Below are 16,333 nucleotides of genomic sequence, written 5' to 3'. Positions count from 1 at the left end.
GAAAGGCAGAGACAGACCCACAGGGAGAACTGGGTATGATAGATATGACGACAGGGACTGAGAAGGCAGCCACCAGCAGCCACAGAGAGATGTGAAGCAGACTCCCACCAGGAGCCTCAGAGGGCGACTACCGTGCTCACACGTTGACTTCAGACTTCTGGCCTCTAGAACTATGACACAATAAATTCCTTCTGTTTTAGGCCACCCAATGTGTGGCACTTTGTTATGGCTGTCCTAGGACATTAGTGTATATTCTGAGAGATGCAGAAAAAGGACTGGGAAAAAAAGAAAGAGGAACACAGAATAAAGACCTAAAACTGTGGCAGGCACCTGTAGTCCCAGCTACTTGGGAGGCTGAGGCAGGAGAATGGCGTGAACCCGGGAGGCGGAGGTTGCAGTGAGCCAAGATCGCGTCACTGCACTCCAGCCTGGGCAACAGAGCATACATTTTTTGTTTTGGAGGTCTTTTATGTTTTCCTTTGAACCCCTCAGGCCAACTCCAGTTTTGTCATCAGTGCTTGCTTAGGTGAGGATGACAGGAAGCTGGGGGCTAACCTGGCTCCTAAAAGGGCCTCTACCCCAAAACTTCACACCCCAAATGGTCTTGTCTTCCTCCCAGTCATGACACACTTGGTTCAAGAGAAATGGGATTCTTTAGTGGGCCTGATGAAGACCCTCGTGCCCTGGCAGATGATACACAGTAGCATCTTAAAGATGTGAAGGATGACTTTTGATTTTTAGCCCTTTATCTGACCCACAACCATTTATTCTTGTTAATAGATATCATAAACAAAGAACGCAAGTGTGCTTGTGACAATCCTTAGAGTACAGGGATCCAGACTGCACAAGGCTGCCTGGAAGGGGTGTGAAATGGGGTAGTGAGGAGGCACAAAGAGGAGAGGGAGAGAAAAGTAGAGAGAAGGGACACATAGCTCGTCTCAGCCTGGGGCCTTTGCTCTTAGCCCCATCCTGTCTCATCTCTTGAGTCTCCCAGTCCATCCAAGAGGATTCCAGGTTGGATTCCACAGTCCCCAGGCTCTCAGCCTCCCATGGGCTCCAAGCCTATCCTGAGTGCCCATCTCACTCCCGCCACTCTCCATGACCCCACACATCATGACTCCCTGCCCCCAAACTCTCCAAGCATCATGGTCACCTGGTAGCTGGCTCTGCTTTGAATTCCTCATTGCCCCTGGAATCTTTTTCAGGTTGGATTACATCCTTTTAAGCCTGAATGAAAAAAAAAAAACAACTGAATGATCTTTAAAGTGCACATGACTCTCTTGTGCCTTTCTGATCATGGATAAATACCCATATCCCTGGGGGCAGCCTGCCAGCTGGCCTGCCTATCTCTCTGCCTGCCAGTCAAGGTGCACCTACAGGCTGATTATGCACATAGATACGGCGGGGAGTGGGCTGTCCAGACTCTTCTGTGCTGCCCTCAGTTTGTTGGGTTGGTTGCTGAGGCTGGCCTCGGAGCACTTGCTAAAGGAGCATGAGAAGCACTCTGGCTTCAGTCCAGGACTTCAAAGCCAGCTCCCAACCCTCCTGCCATCATCCCATGAGCCTGCCCCTGGCAGCAGTCATTGCACAGCCTGGGGTGCCAGTCTTTGCTTCCCTCCTTTTCCTTCCTCACTGCCACCTTCTATCTCCATCACTGTCCCAGATGAAAATCCAGCCATCGCCCTCCACATATCAAAAGGGGGAGGTGACAAGAGGGGCATTCATCTTTTTGCCTCCATGAAGAATCAGGAGCTGTATCGGATATGTTCACATTTATTTATTTATTTATTTATTTATTTATTTATTTATTTATTTATTTATTTATGAGACAGAGTCTCGCTCTGTCACCAGGCTGGAGTGCAGTGGCACGATCTTGGCTCACTGCAACCTCCGCCCCCCAGGCTCAAGCAACTCTTCAGCCTCAGCCTCCCAAGTAGCTGGGACTACAGGTGCATGCCACCACACCCAGCTAATTTTTGAAATTTTTTTCATTTTTATTGTTTTTAGTAGAGAGAGACGGGGTTTCACCATGTTGGTCAGGATTGTCTCAATCTCTTGACCTCATGATCTGCCCACCACGGCCTCCCAAAGTGCTGGGATTAAAGGCATGAGCCACCAGGCCCAGCCACATTAACATTTATTGATTCAATTAGCCCTTGCTTCACACCTGCTTCAAATATTTCAGAATTCCTCCTGTTTTTTACATCATGAAACTGAGGCTGAGAGGGTGACGTTAGCTTGCAAGGGAGCCACATGTCATACCGAGTGGAATTTGTGTTTGATTCTGACCTGCCTTACCCTAGAGACACTGTCTTTCTGTCCAACTGCAGAGGTCCTGGGCACAGGCCAGTCATGGGGTAAGAATGGGCCATTTAACAAGCATTCATAGCCACCAGCAGTCACTGCTTTGCCACTTTCAAGCAGGCAAGAGTCAAGGAAGCCTCAGCAGCTGTGGCATTTTGCCACCCAGGTAGAGGAACTTTGCTTTTCTGCAAATCTCTCCTCCTGTGATCCTTGACTGATGCCTGGCTTGGCTGTGTTGTTTTTCTGGGAAGTTAGATGTTATTCTCATGCCAGGTCTCTGGCTACAGCTCATGGACTGTGCCTGGCCTCCAGAATCTTCCCCTTTCTGCACTTGGCACCAAGCCTCCTAATACATCCCTTCACCTTCCCAGCTAGGACAGGGTCCCCAAGACACCTCACTGAGAACCAACACGATCAGTCCCCATAGTGTGTGCATGTGACACTGGGGAGCCTGGAGCTGATGCACTTACTTATAATCACAACATTCCCAAAGCACGACTTGGAGTTTGGCTCTTTGCCTTCCTTCTCCTGGAATGCAACAGTCATTGTTGACTTTCTACCCTCACCTAACCAGGCAATTCCTTATGGAAAGAGCCAGTCTGGCATCTGAACTCAGTGAATGACTTCAAGCTAAACCCAAGGCTGCATCCACGATCCTTCCAAGTAGTGGACTTTATCATCCTTGAGTCTGGCACATCACGAAGATGCAGTTTTGCTAAACCTAAGTACAGCTCTTGTCTGCTCCAAGTCTCCCAGCTTGGTACCTGTTATCAAATGTTTTTAGGAGAGAGTCTGTTTCCTTATCTTTTCTACCTTCTAGAATCTACATGTATTCCCTGGCTCATGGCCCCCCTCTATTTTCAAAGCCAACAACATAGCATCTCTCTCTCTGTCTCCCTCCCACCCTCCCTCTTTTTCTCTCTCCTCCACCCCTCCGTCTCTCATCTTATATTTGAACACAGATGTGCACTACAGGGAGAACATCATGTGATCATGAATACAGACATCCACCAGCTAAGGAGAGAGGACTGGAACAGATCTTTCCCTCACAGCTCTCAGAAAAAAAAAAAAAAAACCCTGTTTACACCTTGATTTTGGATTTGGAGTCTGCAAGACACAGCAAACTTCTCTTGTTCAAGCCTCGCAGTTTGTGATGCTTTGTTAACAGCCCTAACAAACTAATACAGAGAGAAAAGATCCCAATTAGAGAGTGTCCTGGTACATTTACTTTTTTAAAAAAGAAAAGAATACTTTCAGGGATCATTTCTATAGTTCATTACTAGAGAAGTTTCTCTAAACATGTAGAGCATCAAAACTGCACAACTACACGTAAACTGAACAACCTGCTCCTGAATGACAACTGGGTAAACAACAAAATTAAGGCAGAAATAACCAAGTTCTTTGAAACCCATGAGAACAAAGATACAGTGTACCAGAATCTCTGGAACACAGCTAAGGCAGTGTTTAGAGGGAAATTTATAGCACTAAATGCCCACATCAGAAAGTGGGAAAGAAGTAAAATCAACACCCTAACATCACAATTAAAGAAACTAGAGAAGCAAGAACAAACGAATTCAAAACCTAGCAGAAGATAAGAAATAACTAAGATCAGAGCAGAACTGAAGGAGTTAGACACATGAAAACACCTTCAAAAAATTAATGAATCCAGGAGCTGGTTTTTTGAAAAGACTAACAAAATAGACCATTAGATAGACTAATAAAGAAGAGAGGAGAATCAAATAGACACAATAAAAAATGATAAAGGGGATATCACCACTGATCCCACAGAAATACAAACTACCATAAGAGAATACTATAAATACCTCTACACACATATACTAGAAAGTCTAGAAGAAATGGATAAATTCCTGGACACATACACCCTCCCAAGACTAAACAAGGAAGAAGTTGAATCCCTGAATATACCAATAACAAGTTCTGAAATTGAGGCAGTAATCAATAGTCTACCAACCAAAAAAAGCCCAGAACCAGACGGATTCATAGCCAAATTCTACCAGAGGTAAAAAGAGGAGCTGATACCATTCCTTCCGAAACCACTCCAAACAATAGAAAAAGAGGGACTCCTCCCTAACTCATTTTATGAAGCCAGCATCATCCTGATTCCAAAACCTGGCAGAGACACAACACAAAAAGAAAATTTCAGGCCAATATCCCTGATGAACATCAATGTAAAAATCCTCAGTAAAATACTAGCAAACCGAATCCAGCAGCACATCAAAAAGCTTATCCACCATGATCAAGTCAGCTTCATCCCTGGGATGCAAGGCAGATTCAACATACGCAAATCAATAAACAGAACCAATGACAAAACCACATGATTATCTCAATAGATGCAGAAAAGGACTTTGATAAAATTCAAAACACCTTCATGCTAAAAACTCTCAAACTAGGTCGTGATGGAACATATCTCAAAATAATAAGAGCTATTTATGACAAACCCATAGCCAATATCATACTGAATGGGCAAAAGCTGGAAGCATTCCCTTTGAAAACTGGCACAAGACAAGGATGCCCTCTCTCACCACTGCTATTCAACATAATATTGGAAGTTCTGGCCAGAGCAATCAAGCAAGAGAAATAAATAAAGGGCATTCAAATAGGAAGAGAAGAAGTCAGATTGTCTCTGTGTGCAGACGACATGATTGTATATTTAGAAAACCGCATTGTCTCAGCCCCAAAACTCCTTAAGCTGATAAACAAGTTCAACAGTCTCAGGATACAAAATCAATGTGTAAAAATCACAAGCGCTCCTATTCACCAATAATAGACAAGCAGAGAGCTAAATAATGAGTGCACTCCCATTCACAATTGCTACAAAGAGAATAAAATACCTAGGATTACAACTTACAAGGGACGCGATAAGACCTCTTCAAGGAGAACTACAAACCACTGCTCAAAGAAAAAAGAGGGGACACAAATGGAAAAATATTCCATTCTCATGGATAGAAGAATCAATATCATGAAAATGGCAATACTGCCCAAAGTAATTTATAGATTAAATGCTATTCTCATCAAACTAACATTGACTTTCTTCACAGAACTAGAGAAAACTACTTTAAATTTCATACGGAACCAAAAAAGCCTGTATAGCCAAGACAACTCTAAACAAAAAGATCAAAGCTGGAGGCATCATGCTGCCTGCCTTCAAAATATACTACAAGCCTACCTTAACCAAAACAGCCTGGTTCTGGGACCAAAACAGATATATAGACCAATGGAACAGAACAGGCCTCAGAAATAAAAGCACACATCTACAACCATCTGATCTTTGGAAAACCTGACAAGAACAAGCAATGGGGAAAGGATTCCCTATTTAATAAATGGTGCTGGGAAAACTGGCTAGCCATATGCAGAAAACTGAAACTGGACCCCTTCCTTAAACCTTATATAAAAATTAACTAAGATGGATTAAAGACTTAAATGTAAAACCTAAAACCATAAAAACCCTAGAAGAAAACCTAGTCAATACCATTCAGGACATAGGCATGGGCAAAGACTTCATGACTAAAACACCAAAAGCGATGGCAACAAAAGCCAAAATTGACAAATGCAATCTAATTAAACTAAAGAGCTTCAGCTCAGCAAAAGAAACTACTATCAGAGTGAACAGGCAATCTACAGAATGGGAGAAATTTTTTGCAATCTACCCATCTGACAAAGGGCTAATATCCAGGATCTACAGGGAACTTAAATTTACAAGAAAAAAATAAACAACTCTCGTCAAAAAGTGGGTGAAGGATATTAACAGACACTTCTCAAAAGAAGATATTTATGTAGCCCAAAAAACATGAAAAAAAGCTCATCATCACTGGTCATTAGAGAAATGCAAATAAAAACCACAATGAGATACCATCTCAAGCCAGTTAGAATGGTGATCATTAAAAAGTCAGGAAACAACAGATGCTGGTGAAGATGCAGAGAAATAGGAACACTTTCACACTGTTGGTGGGAGTGTAAATTAGTTCAACCATTATGGAAGACAGTGTGGTGATTCCTCAAGGATCTAGAACCAGAAATACCATTTGACCCAGCAATCCCATTACTGGGTATATACCCAAAGGATTAGAAATCATTCTACTATAAAGACACATGCACATGTATGTTTACTGCTGCACTATTTACAATAGCAAAGACTTGGAACCAACCCAAATACCCATCAATGATAGACTGGATAAAGAAAATATGGCACATATCCACCATGGAATACTATACAGCCATGAAAATGAATGAGTTCATGTCCTTTGCAAGGACATGGATGAAGCTGGAAACCATCATCCTCAGCAAACTAACACAGGAACAGAAAACCAAACACCACATGTTCTCACTCATAAGTGGGAGCTGAACAATGAGAACACAGAGGCACAGAGAAGGGAACATCACACACCGGGGTGTGTCAGGGGGTGGGGGGCAAGGAGAGCGAGAGCATTAGGAAAAATGCCCAATGCGTGCAGGGCTTAAAACCGAGATAATGGGTTGATAGGTGCAGCAAACCACCACGGCACATGTGTACCTATGTAACAAACCTGCACATTCTGTACATGTATCACCAAAAAAAAGAAGAACTTGTCAGAAAGTTCTGTGGAACCAAAAGTACTTACTATAATTGTTGATTTGGAGGGGCAGAGGAGGTAGGAGAGAGTGCTGAGGGCATACTTTCCTAAACAATGTCATTGCCATGAAGATTTCTGAGGTCCCTGGCTCCTTCTTCCACTCCCAATTCCTTGCGCAGAGGAACTTGGAGGCAGATCATGAAGGCACTGCCTGGCCCAGCCCCTGGCCCTGGAGGAGGCACTTCCTCCTCCTCCTCCTGCTCCTCTGCTTCCTTGGGGCCTTTTGGTCTCCATTATGCCTGACTTAGCTCTTCCTCCAGCCCAGCATCTAACCTGGGTGATTTGCACCTTTATTATGAATTGTTTATTCTCCGGGGTATCTATGACCACAGTGTGCAGGTGATATTTCCATTCAAGGACCAAAGAAAAAAAAATTTTTTTTAAACTTTGTTTCCTGAGAGACACATTCCAGGTATCATAGAAGCAACGGGGGAAGGATGGGGGCACAGCGAGTCATTGCAGGTAGGCTACGACCCCGGGAAGACCATCCTTCACACCTGGTAACATTTGTGAGAAGGTGTTTCCTCCAGAAGAAATTAGTTCAGGGACATTTTGCTAGTAAGAGGCCAATTATCTGTTTGCGGCCACCAACAGAATGGGCGTTTTAATTTCTATACCCAAAGCTGACCTCTCATTGCATGATCAGTGATCAGTGCCTGTTATTGACAGCCGCAAAGGGTCTTACTCTTGGGCTCCGACGCCCGCTCCAGATCCCCTGGATTCTCATCTCACATGTGGCTGGTCAGCTGCAGGGGAATGAGGAGCTCACCTCTGCCCTGTGCTGCTGATGGGAGTGGCATTTCCCCACCCCGTGCAGCTCTGGCAGCCTCCCTCCTACCCCTGCTATCACAGCCGCGGAGGCAGGCAGGGAGCTCGTGACAGCTGGCAAGCCAGCCTTTGGGAATAAAACATTTTAGCACTTCATAAATTTCTAACAAGGTTTCAAATTGCGGCCGTTTCCCTCCTCTCAGCTCCGTCAACTAGCAAAAGTGGTGGGGGGGGGGGGGGGGGGGAAGAAAGACTAATTAAATCTACGGTGGGAAAGCACTGCTGGTAAGATTGCTACTTATTAAAAATCATGAACTGTTAGGACCCAATTACAAAATAAGTTGAAATTCTCCCCATTTTCCCCATATATAAAAATATAAAACAGAGCCTTTCAATTTTGTATGTATTTGGTATATATACATTTTTTTTCAAAGAATTAAATACATATCCTTAACAGGATAGCTGATATATGACATTCTTAAACCTAAGGGAAGATGAGCTGTAACTAACTAAAATGCTGAGAGACATTCAATATCAATACTGAACACTAACACTGAGGCTTGGTATCATTTACAAAGCAGTTATTTCACATTCTTTTCCCCTGGGAGTTTTACTGAAAGAAAATGCTTGCTGGAAGAGCATCAGACGCAGAAAACACAGCCTGCAAAGCCTCATCCAACTGACAATTTCCAAGTTCCAAGTTGTGGTCACCATCACTAATGTTTTTAAAAAGACAAAACAATACCAAAAAAAAAAAATAATTTTTTTTTTTTTTTTTTTTTAAGGCAGGGTCTCTGTTTTTCAGTCTGGAGTGCAGTGGCACAATCTCAGCTCACTGCAACCTCCGCCTCCCGAGTTCAAGTGATTCTCCTGCCTCAGCTTCCCAAGTAGATGGAATTACAGGTGCATGCCACCACGCCTGGCTAATTTTTATATTTTTAGTAAAGACGGGGTTTCACCATGTTGGCCAGGCTGCTCTCGAACTCCTGACCTCAGGTGATCCACCCACCTCGGCCTCCCAAAGTGGTGGGATTACAGGCATGAGCCACCGCATCCAGCCAAAAAACCTTTCTTGATTTCATGGTTGTTTTAAAAGGTACTTGCTTTACAGGAAATACGTAAGCCTTATAGGTAGGGGAAATGTGGAACAGGGAACCAAAAAAACTAATTTACAAAGACGTTTAATTGTCAACTAAAATATGTTAGGAGCACTGTGGGAGGGGTGTGTTTGGAAAAATAAGGGGTAAGATTTTAAGTAGTTTCACTCTGAGAAAACAAGCATTCCTTTTCCTACTAGAGTAGGTAAGCAGGCTTGCCTTCTGGTAGTGGGTCTCACATGGAAAACTATTCAGCCTGAAATAAGGCTCGTAGAATTGGTGACGTGAGAATTGGGCAAAACTAGGGCACAGATAGATCCTGGCAGTAACTTCGGGCCCACATCCCTTTGGGCAAAACACACAGACAAGCACGAAGCAGGTACAGGACAACCACCAGCTGCTGCACTGAGCATTCTCTGAGCTCCCTGCACTTTCGCCTGATGCCCATTTTCTTTTTTAGCGTGAGAAAGTTGACCTTTAGGATGACATACAAAATAAGCTTCTCCAGCTAGAATGGGAGGCAAAATGCAAAGACCACGTGTGCTATTTATGTTTGAGGATGAACCTTCCTGCAAAGTATCAGTCTGTCTTATATTTAGAACAGAGACCCCAGGGTGGGAGCATCTTACGGCAGCTCCCAATTGAATGCCAGATGCAAATGATCGCTTGCTATTAATCCCAGCCTTGCTAACATTTGGTCCTGGTCATCACAGCTAATTGACGGGATGAATTACCATTTCTATGGATGGTGTCACCTGTGACCTTCGGGATCTTTGAGAGGTACAACCCACAGTAGTTTGACATTGCCAGTTTAGTCAATTATGATCATTGATACATGGCTCACCATTCTCTGTGTGCGTGTTACATAGTTTCACTATGAGATATACAGCATTTTATTTTGTGTACATATGCAAATGTTCAGTGACAGGGACAAAAAGAAAAAAAATCAAGAATAATGAATGTGATTAAGTGGAAAACTACTTATAAAACACTCTAAAGTTGACTAATATAGGCAAACACTGTTAAAGTCGATTTTAGGGAACCATCCAGGCATTTCACATAGCATAGGAAACATGGTCACCCCTGCCTGAACTGCACCCAGATTGCACCCCAGTGGCTGAGCCAGGACAGGTGGCCAGTCACCCCTCTGCCTGAATTGCACCCAGATGGCACCTCAGTGGCTCTGAGCCAAGACAGGTGGCCTTCCCACCTGCCTCATTACCTTACGGTGAATCCCCTCCCCCACCCCGAGGGGCTGCAGTGTGATGATTCTGGGAAGAGCACCAGAACCTATCTGTCCTGCATGCTAATGCAAGTTTCCAAGTGATTTTATGTGCATTTTCTCATCCAATGCTCCCCACAATTACAGCTTGTCTTTCACTAACGGAAAGCATTCTTCTCTATCCCTCCCAGTAATTCCTGCAGGGCATAACCTGTGAGGAAAAGACTAGAGATGGCTAATATTTTGGGTATAATGAATAAACCCAGCTTCAGTTTATTTTCGTTAGACACAATTTCCAGGTGTTTGTTAGTTTTGGTGAACATCACAGGATGCCCTTTCCCTGTTAAGTGCAGCAATCCACCTGTTGTAAGGAGCACCTCTGCACTCGGACCTCCTGATGTGGAAGTGCTTCAAGGTAAAAGCAGGCTTCCCAAAGCTTGTGTTGATTGTAATTGTAGTGAAAGTTAGAAACAAAAGCCAGTAGTTACTGGGAACAGAAGTTGAGCACCAGACCTTGGATATAGCATAGGGGCATGGAAGATCTTATAGAACAAGAGGAAAAAACAAACTACTTTCTTTGAAAAGGAAGTGGAGGCCCAACTGGGACAGGCTGAAATTCACCCAAGAGGGGAGATTATCAAAGAGATGCATATTGAAGATGTCCTTTGATGTCAGGGTGAAGTAGTTTGGTGATTGCCGCTGGCGATGTCTGCTCTTATTAATCCACTAGAGTTTAGACCTGAAAGGCTCATGGGGGCCCTTCCCCAACCTTCTGCTCTCACTTCCAAGGCTCTAAGTGGCCATGACCTGTGGTGAATCCCCACTGCAGGGAACATTCCAGAACAAGGATTGACACTTACATCTCTGTCATACACTACTTGTTCTCTCATATTAATAGTTGGTCCTGAGCCAAGTATTCTAGCAAAGATGGTGCAGCACAGAAAATTCTCAGGCTTCATTTTCCATTTAGGGAATGTGGGAGCTCTGGCCAGAGACCCACAGAGGACCTCAACCTCAAAGCTGGCCAGACGTGCTGCACCTATGGGAGAAGGAAATGAGGCCTGCATGCTGTGGCAGACACAGGTGGGTGGAGGAGGAGATGAGGCCTGCATGCTGTGGTGGACACAGGTGGATGTTGTCAGCATCCTGCTCTCTTTACTCTGAGAGCCCTTTCAGAGAGTCCCAAATCCAAACCAGCCTCCTTCAATCATCCCTGGAGAGGTGGATCTCGTAGCATCCGCCAAGAGTCTTGTGCTCAACTGTGTATCATGACAGACTCTTTCCCTGACCAGAATTTAGGCAGGCCCCTCTCTAAGCTCTTCTCAACTAAGCCCTGACTTTGGAGCATTTTTTCTTGTCTCTGCCTTCTCCAGTTTTAGCAGGAATCCTGCTTAGTTTGGCTATCCTGGGTATCTGATTACCCTAACTATCTGATCAGGTTTCTCCTCCTTCACCAACTCCCAGGTGGTTGTCTGATCACCCTGGTCTGTGTTCAGCAAGAGTCATGTTCAGGTGATGTAGCCAGAATGCCCCTAACCCTTGATGTCTCCTGTAAATAATATTCCATCCACTGATCCCCGCCTCGCTACCTGGCTATAAACTCCCATTTGTTCTTTTTGTATTTGGAATGAGCCCAATCTCTCTCGCCCACTTCAAAATGCAATTGCAGGGTCTCTATGGCTCTGAACAAAGTCGGCCTTACTGCGTTATCAAAGGTCATTTTTTTTTTTTTTTTAACAATAACACTGAAATCTTCCCCAAGGTAAAACCAAGGAACATTCTCAAAATTATATCCAATTATCTTCCTAAAAACAAAAGGGAGTTGCTGTATAACTGGTCTTCATTTCTTCCCTAGACAAAACAAAAAGTAGACTTGAACATTTCTTAAAAGACTGGTCTCCTTAAATTCTTTCTCTTCATTTTTATAAAAATATAAAAACCAAATTCAGGATCAGTTTCTCAACTTTTCAATATTTTCTTTCTCTATTGGCATCTTAGCATCAAAGTATTAAAGTATTGCCATAAGACTCACACCTCCAATGGCTAGGAAATTGGCCAACTTAGGCACCAATACTCCACCCAATTCTGGAACTGTAGTATACAGTGATGAGCTTGTGTTGACTTTGAAACTCATCTGTAAGAGTTATTCGAGTTTTTTCCATGGAAAAAGAATGTAATATTGTCAAAATTGCTGATACGGCCAAGTCAGGGCTCACAGCCCTTACCGTCTTTCAGAACAGCTGGGGGTGTAGAAAAAGAAACATCTAACACTCAGCACCTGCAGATGGCCAGTTGCCGCTCTAAACCTTTTTTGTGTGAAAACTCACTTAATTGTCACAACAACCCTACAGGAGGTGAATGTTATTATGGGATCCCCATCTTCCAGATGAAAAAAACTGAGGCACAGAAAGGTTAGGCAGGCAGCCCTAACCATGCGGCTGGTAAGAAGAAGAACAGAGCTTCAAACCCTGAGATAGTCATAACCTAATTAGGAAAACTTTTTAGTTGTTACTAAACAGATGAAGAGGCATGTTGAAAGTAAAAGTAAAATGCAAAAACACAAGAGGTAGAAAGTGTGCCAAGGTGAGAAGTTGGCAGTCTTTTCTTCTGGAAACTTCCAGGAGATTTAGAATGAAAGGAAGAAAGCAGCCAAGGGGATAAATGGTAAACGCGAGGCAGCATGGACATGGCATAGCATCCCCAGGCTGCCGGACTCCGGACATCCCCAAGGGTAGCTGCAGAGTCAAACTAAACCAAGAAACAGGGCTAGGCAGGGTAGAGAGGCGTAGGCTTCAAACAGTGGGAGACAGGCCACCCAGCCCACATGAGGGACAGAAAGTCACTCAAGGGCACGAGCTTTCATTAGCATAGAACCATGTTGCCCATTTTACCAGGCATTTTCATTGAGCAGGCTATGGGCTGGGTGTCCTACAAGGAAGGCCCGGGTTCCTCTTCAGGCTGCTGTCATAATGCAGTTCTGAGCTGCAGTGAGTGAAATGGTTGGAGGAGGGAGTATTGGGAACAAACAGGAGTGAAGGTCATCTCAAAGCACCTTTTACATTTTTCCCAAAATGTGGAGTTTTGAAAGCAGAACCCCTTGAAAATGTGTTCAAGTGCATGCTGTTCCTTCAGACCGTGAGCAATTTCTCCTCTCTGCACCTACACGGGGGAAGGCTTCCAGACCAGGTTTCTGCAAGGAGCACTTGCGTGGTTCATAAAAGCAACACCAGAACTCACTCACTCTGCCTTCTCCATCCCTCTGGGCATGGCTCATTTCCATCTTAACTGCATCTCTAAGTAAATCAAGAGCCAGCGAAAGGAAGTATGAAGATATAACGGGGAACCACCTTGAACAATTCCTTTTTTACTCCCAATTACTTTAGGCAAAACTCTGAATCCAATTTATTTGTGATGATATTGTTACAGCCTCAAAACCTATTTTGACTTAGAAAGGCATTCCAAATAGGTACACTGGGAACTCAACCTAAAATAGCCAGCTAACTTAATTTTACACGCACATTTTATTTTCAGGGAACGTGCGTATGTCACATACAATGAAGAGGGGAAAATGGAGACTGGAGTTTATGATGTAATCTTTATGTGAATTTTATTATTTCATAAAACGTGACTATGTTCATGGGAAAGAGGCCATGAAACATATTCACTTTTGCTACACATGCTGATAACTTCAAAGTCAGGTAGACAGGAATTGACACAGAACTTTCATAATAAGGGCTGATAAAATGTGCTATTGTGTCAACACATACTTCTAGCTACTGTTTTTAAATGTTTTGCTAGTAATAGGTTTAAAAAAGTGATTTATGTTTTTTTTCTTTTTGAGAGGGAGATTTGCTCTTTTCCCCCAGGCTGGAGTGCAATGGTGTGATCTTGGGTCATTGCTACCTCCACCTCCTAGGTGCAAGCGATTCTCCTGCCTCAGCTTCCTGAGTAGCTGGGATTACAGGCACCCGCCACCACATGCCTGGCTAATTTTTGCACTTTTAGTAGAGATGGGGTTTCACCATGTTGGCCAGGCTGGTCTCGAACTCCCGACCTCAGCTGATCCACTCATCTTGGCCTCCCAAAGTGCTGGGATTGTAGGCATAAGCCACCATGCCCAGCCTGACTTAATGGTTATTGCCTATCTCTTTCCTCTCAGTTACTGGTATGTCAGACCTGTGTCCTATACCTCCTGCTCTGGGTGGCTCTGCATAGAGCTCAGGCAGTTTTAGGAACTGTCTTAGTCCCCTCAGCAGGAGCCCTGCCCATGTCCAACTGCCTCTCTTGGTTTGGTGGCCTCCCCAGCCAAATTCCCTGTTCCTCTCTGTATCATACAACCTCCCCCTTCCCAAATGCAAATAACTGTCAGAATGGTGGGCATCTGCTGTGCTGTGCAACGCGGTTCCCTTTGTGGGTGTTACTTACGCAAAGCACGTCCTCTCGTGGCTGCCACCATTATGGACCAGGTCCCGTAACAAATTCCATAACTTCACAGGATTTGCCTTAAGAAATAACAATTGCTATGACCGCGGCAGTGGTGGACCCTGGCCCGGAGAGCTGTTTTCTGCCAAATGAAAAGCAGCTCCTGCTGGAGGCATCACTCACTCCCAGCAGCCCACAGTCAGTAACTGGCTGACCTAGGGGTTAAAGCATTGGCCCTATTGCCACAGGTGGATCATATCCTGCAGTGCGCTCTGTTTACCAGAGCCAGCCTGTGAGGTCAGACAGAGGCCAGTTCCCAGCTGAAACACATCCCTGACTTACGCACTCCCCACCCAACCCTTGTTCAACCAATCCTTCATCAGTCCCTTGCACGAGAACCCTCTTCTCAGGTTCTACTTCTAGGAAACCCAGCTGTTTACATTTCTGAGGGCTGCCATAACAAACTTCCACACGTCTGGTTGCTTTAAACAGTAGAAATTTGGTCCAAAATTGAGACGTAGGCAGTTAATTCCCATGCCTCTCTTAGCTTCTGGTATCTGCCAGCAATCTTTGGCATACTTTGGCTTGTAGACACACAACTCCAATTTCTACCTCCGTCTTCACATGGCCTTCTTCTGCCTGTGTCTTCATGCCTAAATTTCCATCTCCTTTCTCTTAGAAGGACACCAGTCCTTGGATTTAGGGCTTATCGTAAGTCCAGGCTGATCTCATCTCCAGTTCCTCACTTAGTTACATCTGCAAACATTGTATTTCAAAATAAGGTCAGATTCTGAGGTACCAGGAGAACACGAATGTTTGGGAAACACTGTTCAACCCACTACACCAACCTAACACATTTCAGCAAAGTGCCTACAAGCCAACGTAAGCAAAAGAAAAGCACAGGCCCCTGATTTTCCCTCTGACGCCATAGAAAGGCATTTGGGCCAAGACACTGTGGTGGGCAGGCAGTGTGGCTGTGAATTCTAGGGGAAGTTCCCCTCTGCTAGGCTGCCTGCCCTTTAAACAAGGCAAGTGTGAGAGCAATCTTGTAAATAAGGGAATAATCCAGCTACTGGGGCACCAGGCAGGATGAATTTAGATATCAGCTGTTTGAAGCAGCTGTTTGGAAAGTCCAGATCCCCAGAATATGGAAGCCTTGAAGACACAGTAGAAGCTGGGTTCAGATGCATCCCCCCCTACCCTGAAAAAGGAAGATATTGGTCCCATGGGAAGCTGAAATTGGGTTGAGGCTTCCCCACTGGGAACAAGGGGAAGTGCCCGCTGAGATGCTGTCCAACAACCAGAAGGGAGCTTCCAGAGCACTTTAAGACAACAGTGCTTTGCACACCACATCATACAGGACAGGCGGCCTGTGACTTAGTTACTATGAGAGCTTTGCCCTAAGACCAATCTTTTTCTCTCTCTCTGAGATTTTAATAAAAGATGTAGAGTGAAAGAGCATAGAAGTGATAGAGGGGAAGAACAAGCATAATTCATAGTTGAAAGTGATGTGAGAGAGACATAGAGGCTGGTGTGCTGGGAATCAAACTGAGTGAAGTTAATGGTCGGGTGAAGCTCCGTGGGTTGTACATGAAGGAGCAATGGAACAGCCTGGGCTCCAGACTGCCTGGGAGCCCCAACAGCCTTCCAGGCTCCACTTTCAGAAAGGTACACATGAATGACAGTCCCTTTCCTTCTTTGATGCCTGGCCATGTGGCTGATGATCCTAGCATCCTCGTTTCTAAATGTGTCTCATAACCTGCAGAGAGATGAGTCAGTCTTATTCCAGTTCATCAAAATGAACCAACAAAATGTCTTATAAAAATATGAAGATAAAATTAATCTGAATATGTGAAACTATATTAAAAAGCCTAAAGTTCTGTACAAAC

At 44.3% G+C, this 16,333-nt stretch overlaps 1 protein-coding gene and 1 pseudogene across 1 annotated transcript in view; one reads left to right on the top strand and one right to left on the bottom strand.

Moving 5' to 3' along the window:
• DSCAM (DS cell adhesion molecule) overlaps positions 1-16,333 on the bottom strand; it is a gene marked incomplete at its 5' end in the record, with an annotated part of 789,264 nt that overhangs the window by 706,752 nt on the left and 66,179 nt on the right. The window lies entirely within an intron of this gene.
• LOC116482842 (small nucleolar RNA U3) lies at positions 3,548-3,622 on the top strand (annotated as a pseudogene).

The sequence above is a fragment of the Hylobates moloch genome, unplaced genomic scaffold (assembly GCF_009828535.3).
Source record: "Hylobates moloch isolate HMO894 unplaced genomic scaffold, HMol_V3 SCAFFOLD_14, whole genome shotgun sequence".
Lineage (NCBI taxonomy): Eukaryota > Metazoa > Chordata > Mammalia > Primates > Hylobatidae > Hylobates > Hylobates moloch.
The sequence above is the reverse complement of the archived record's forward strand: the minus strand, read 5'-3'. Positions and strand labels throughout refer to the sequence as shown.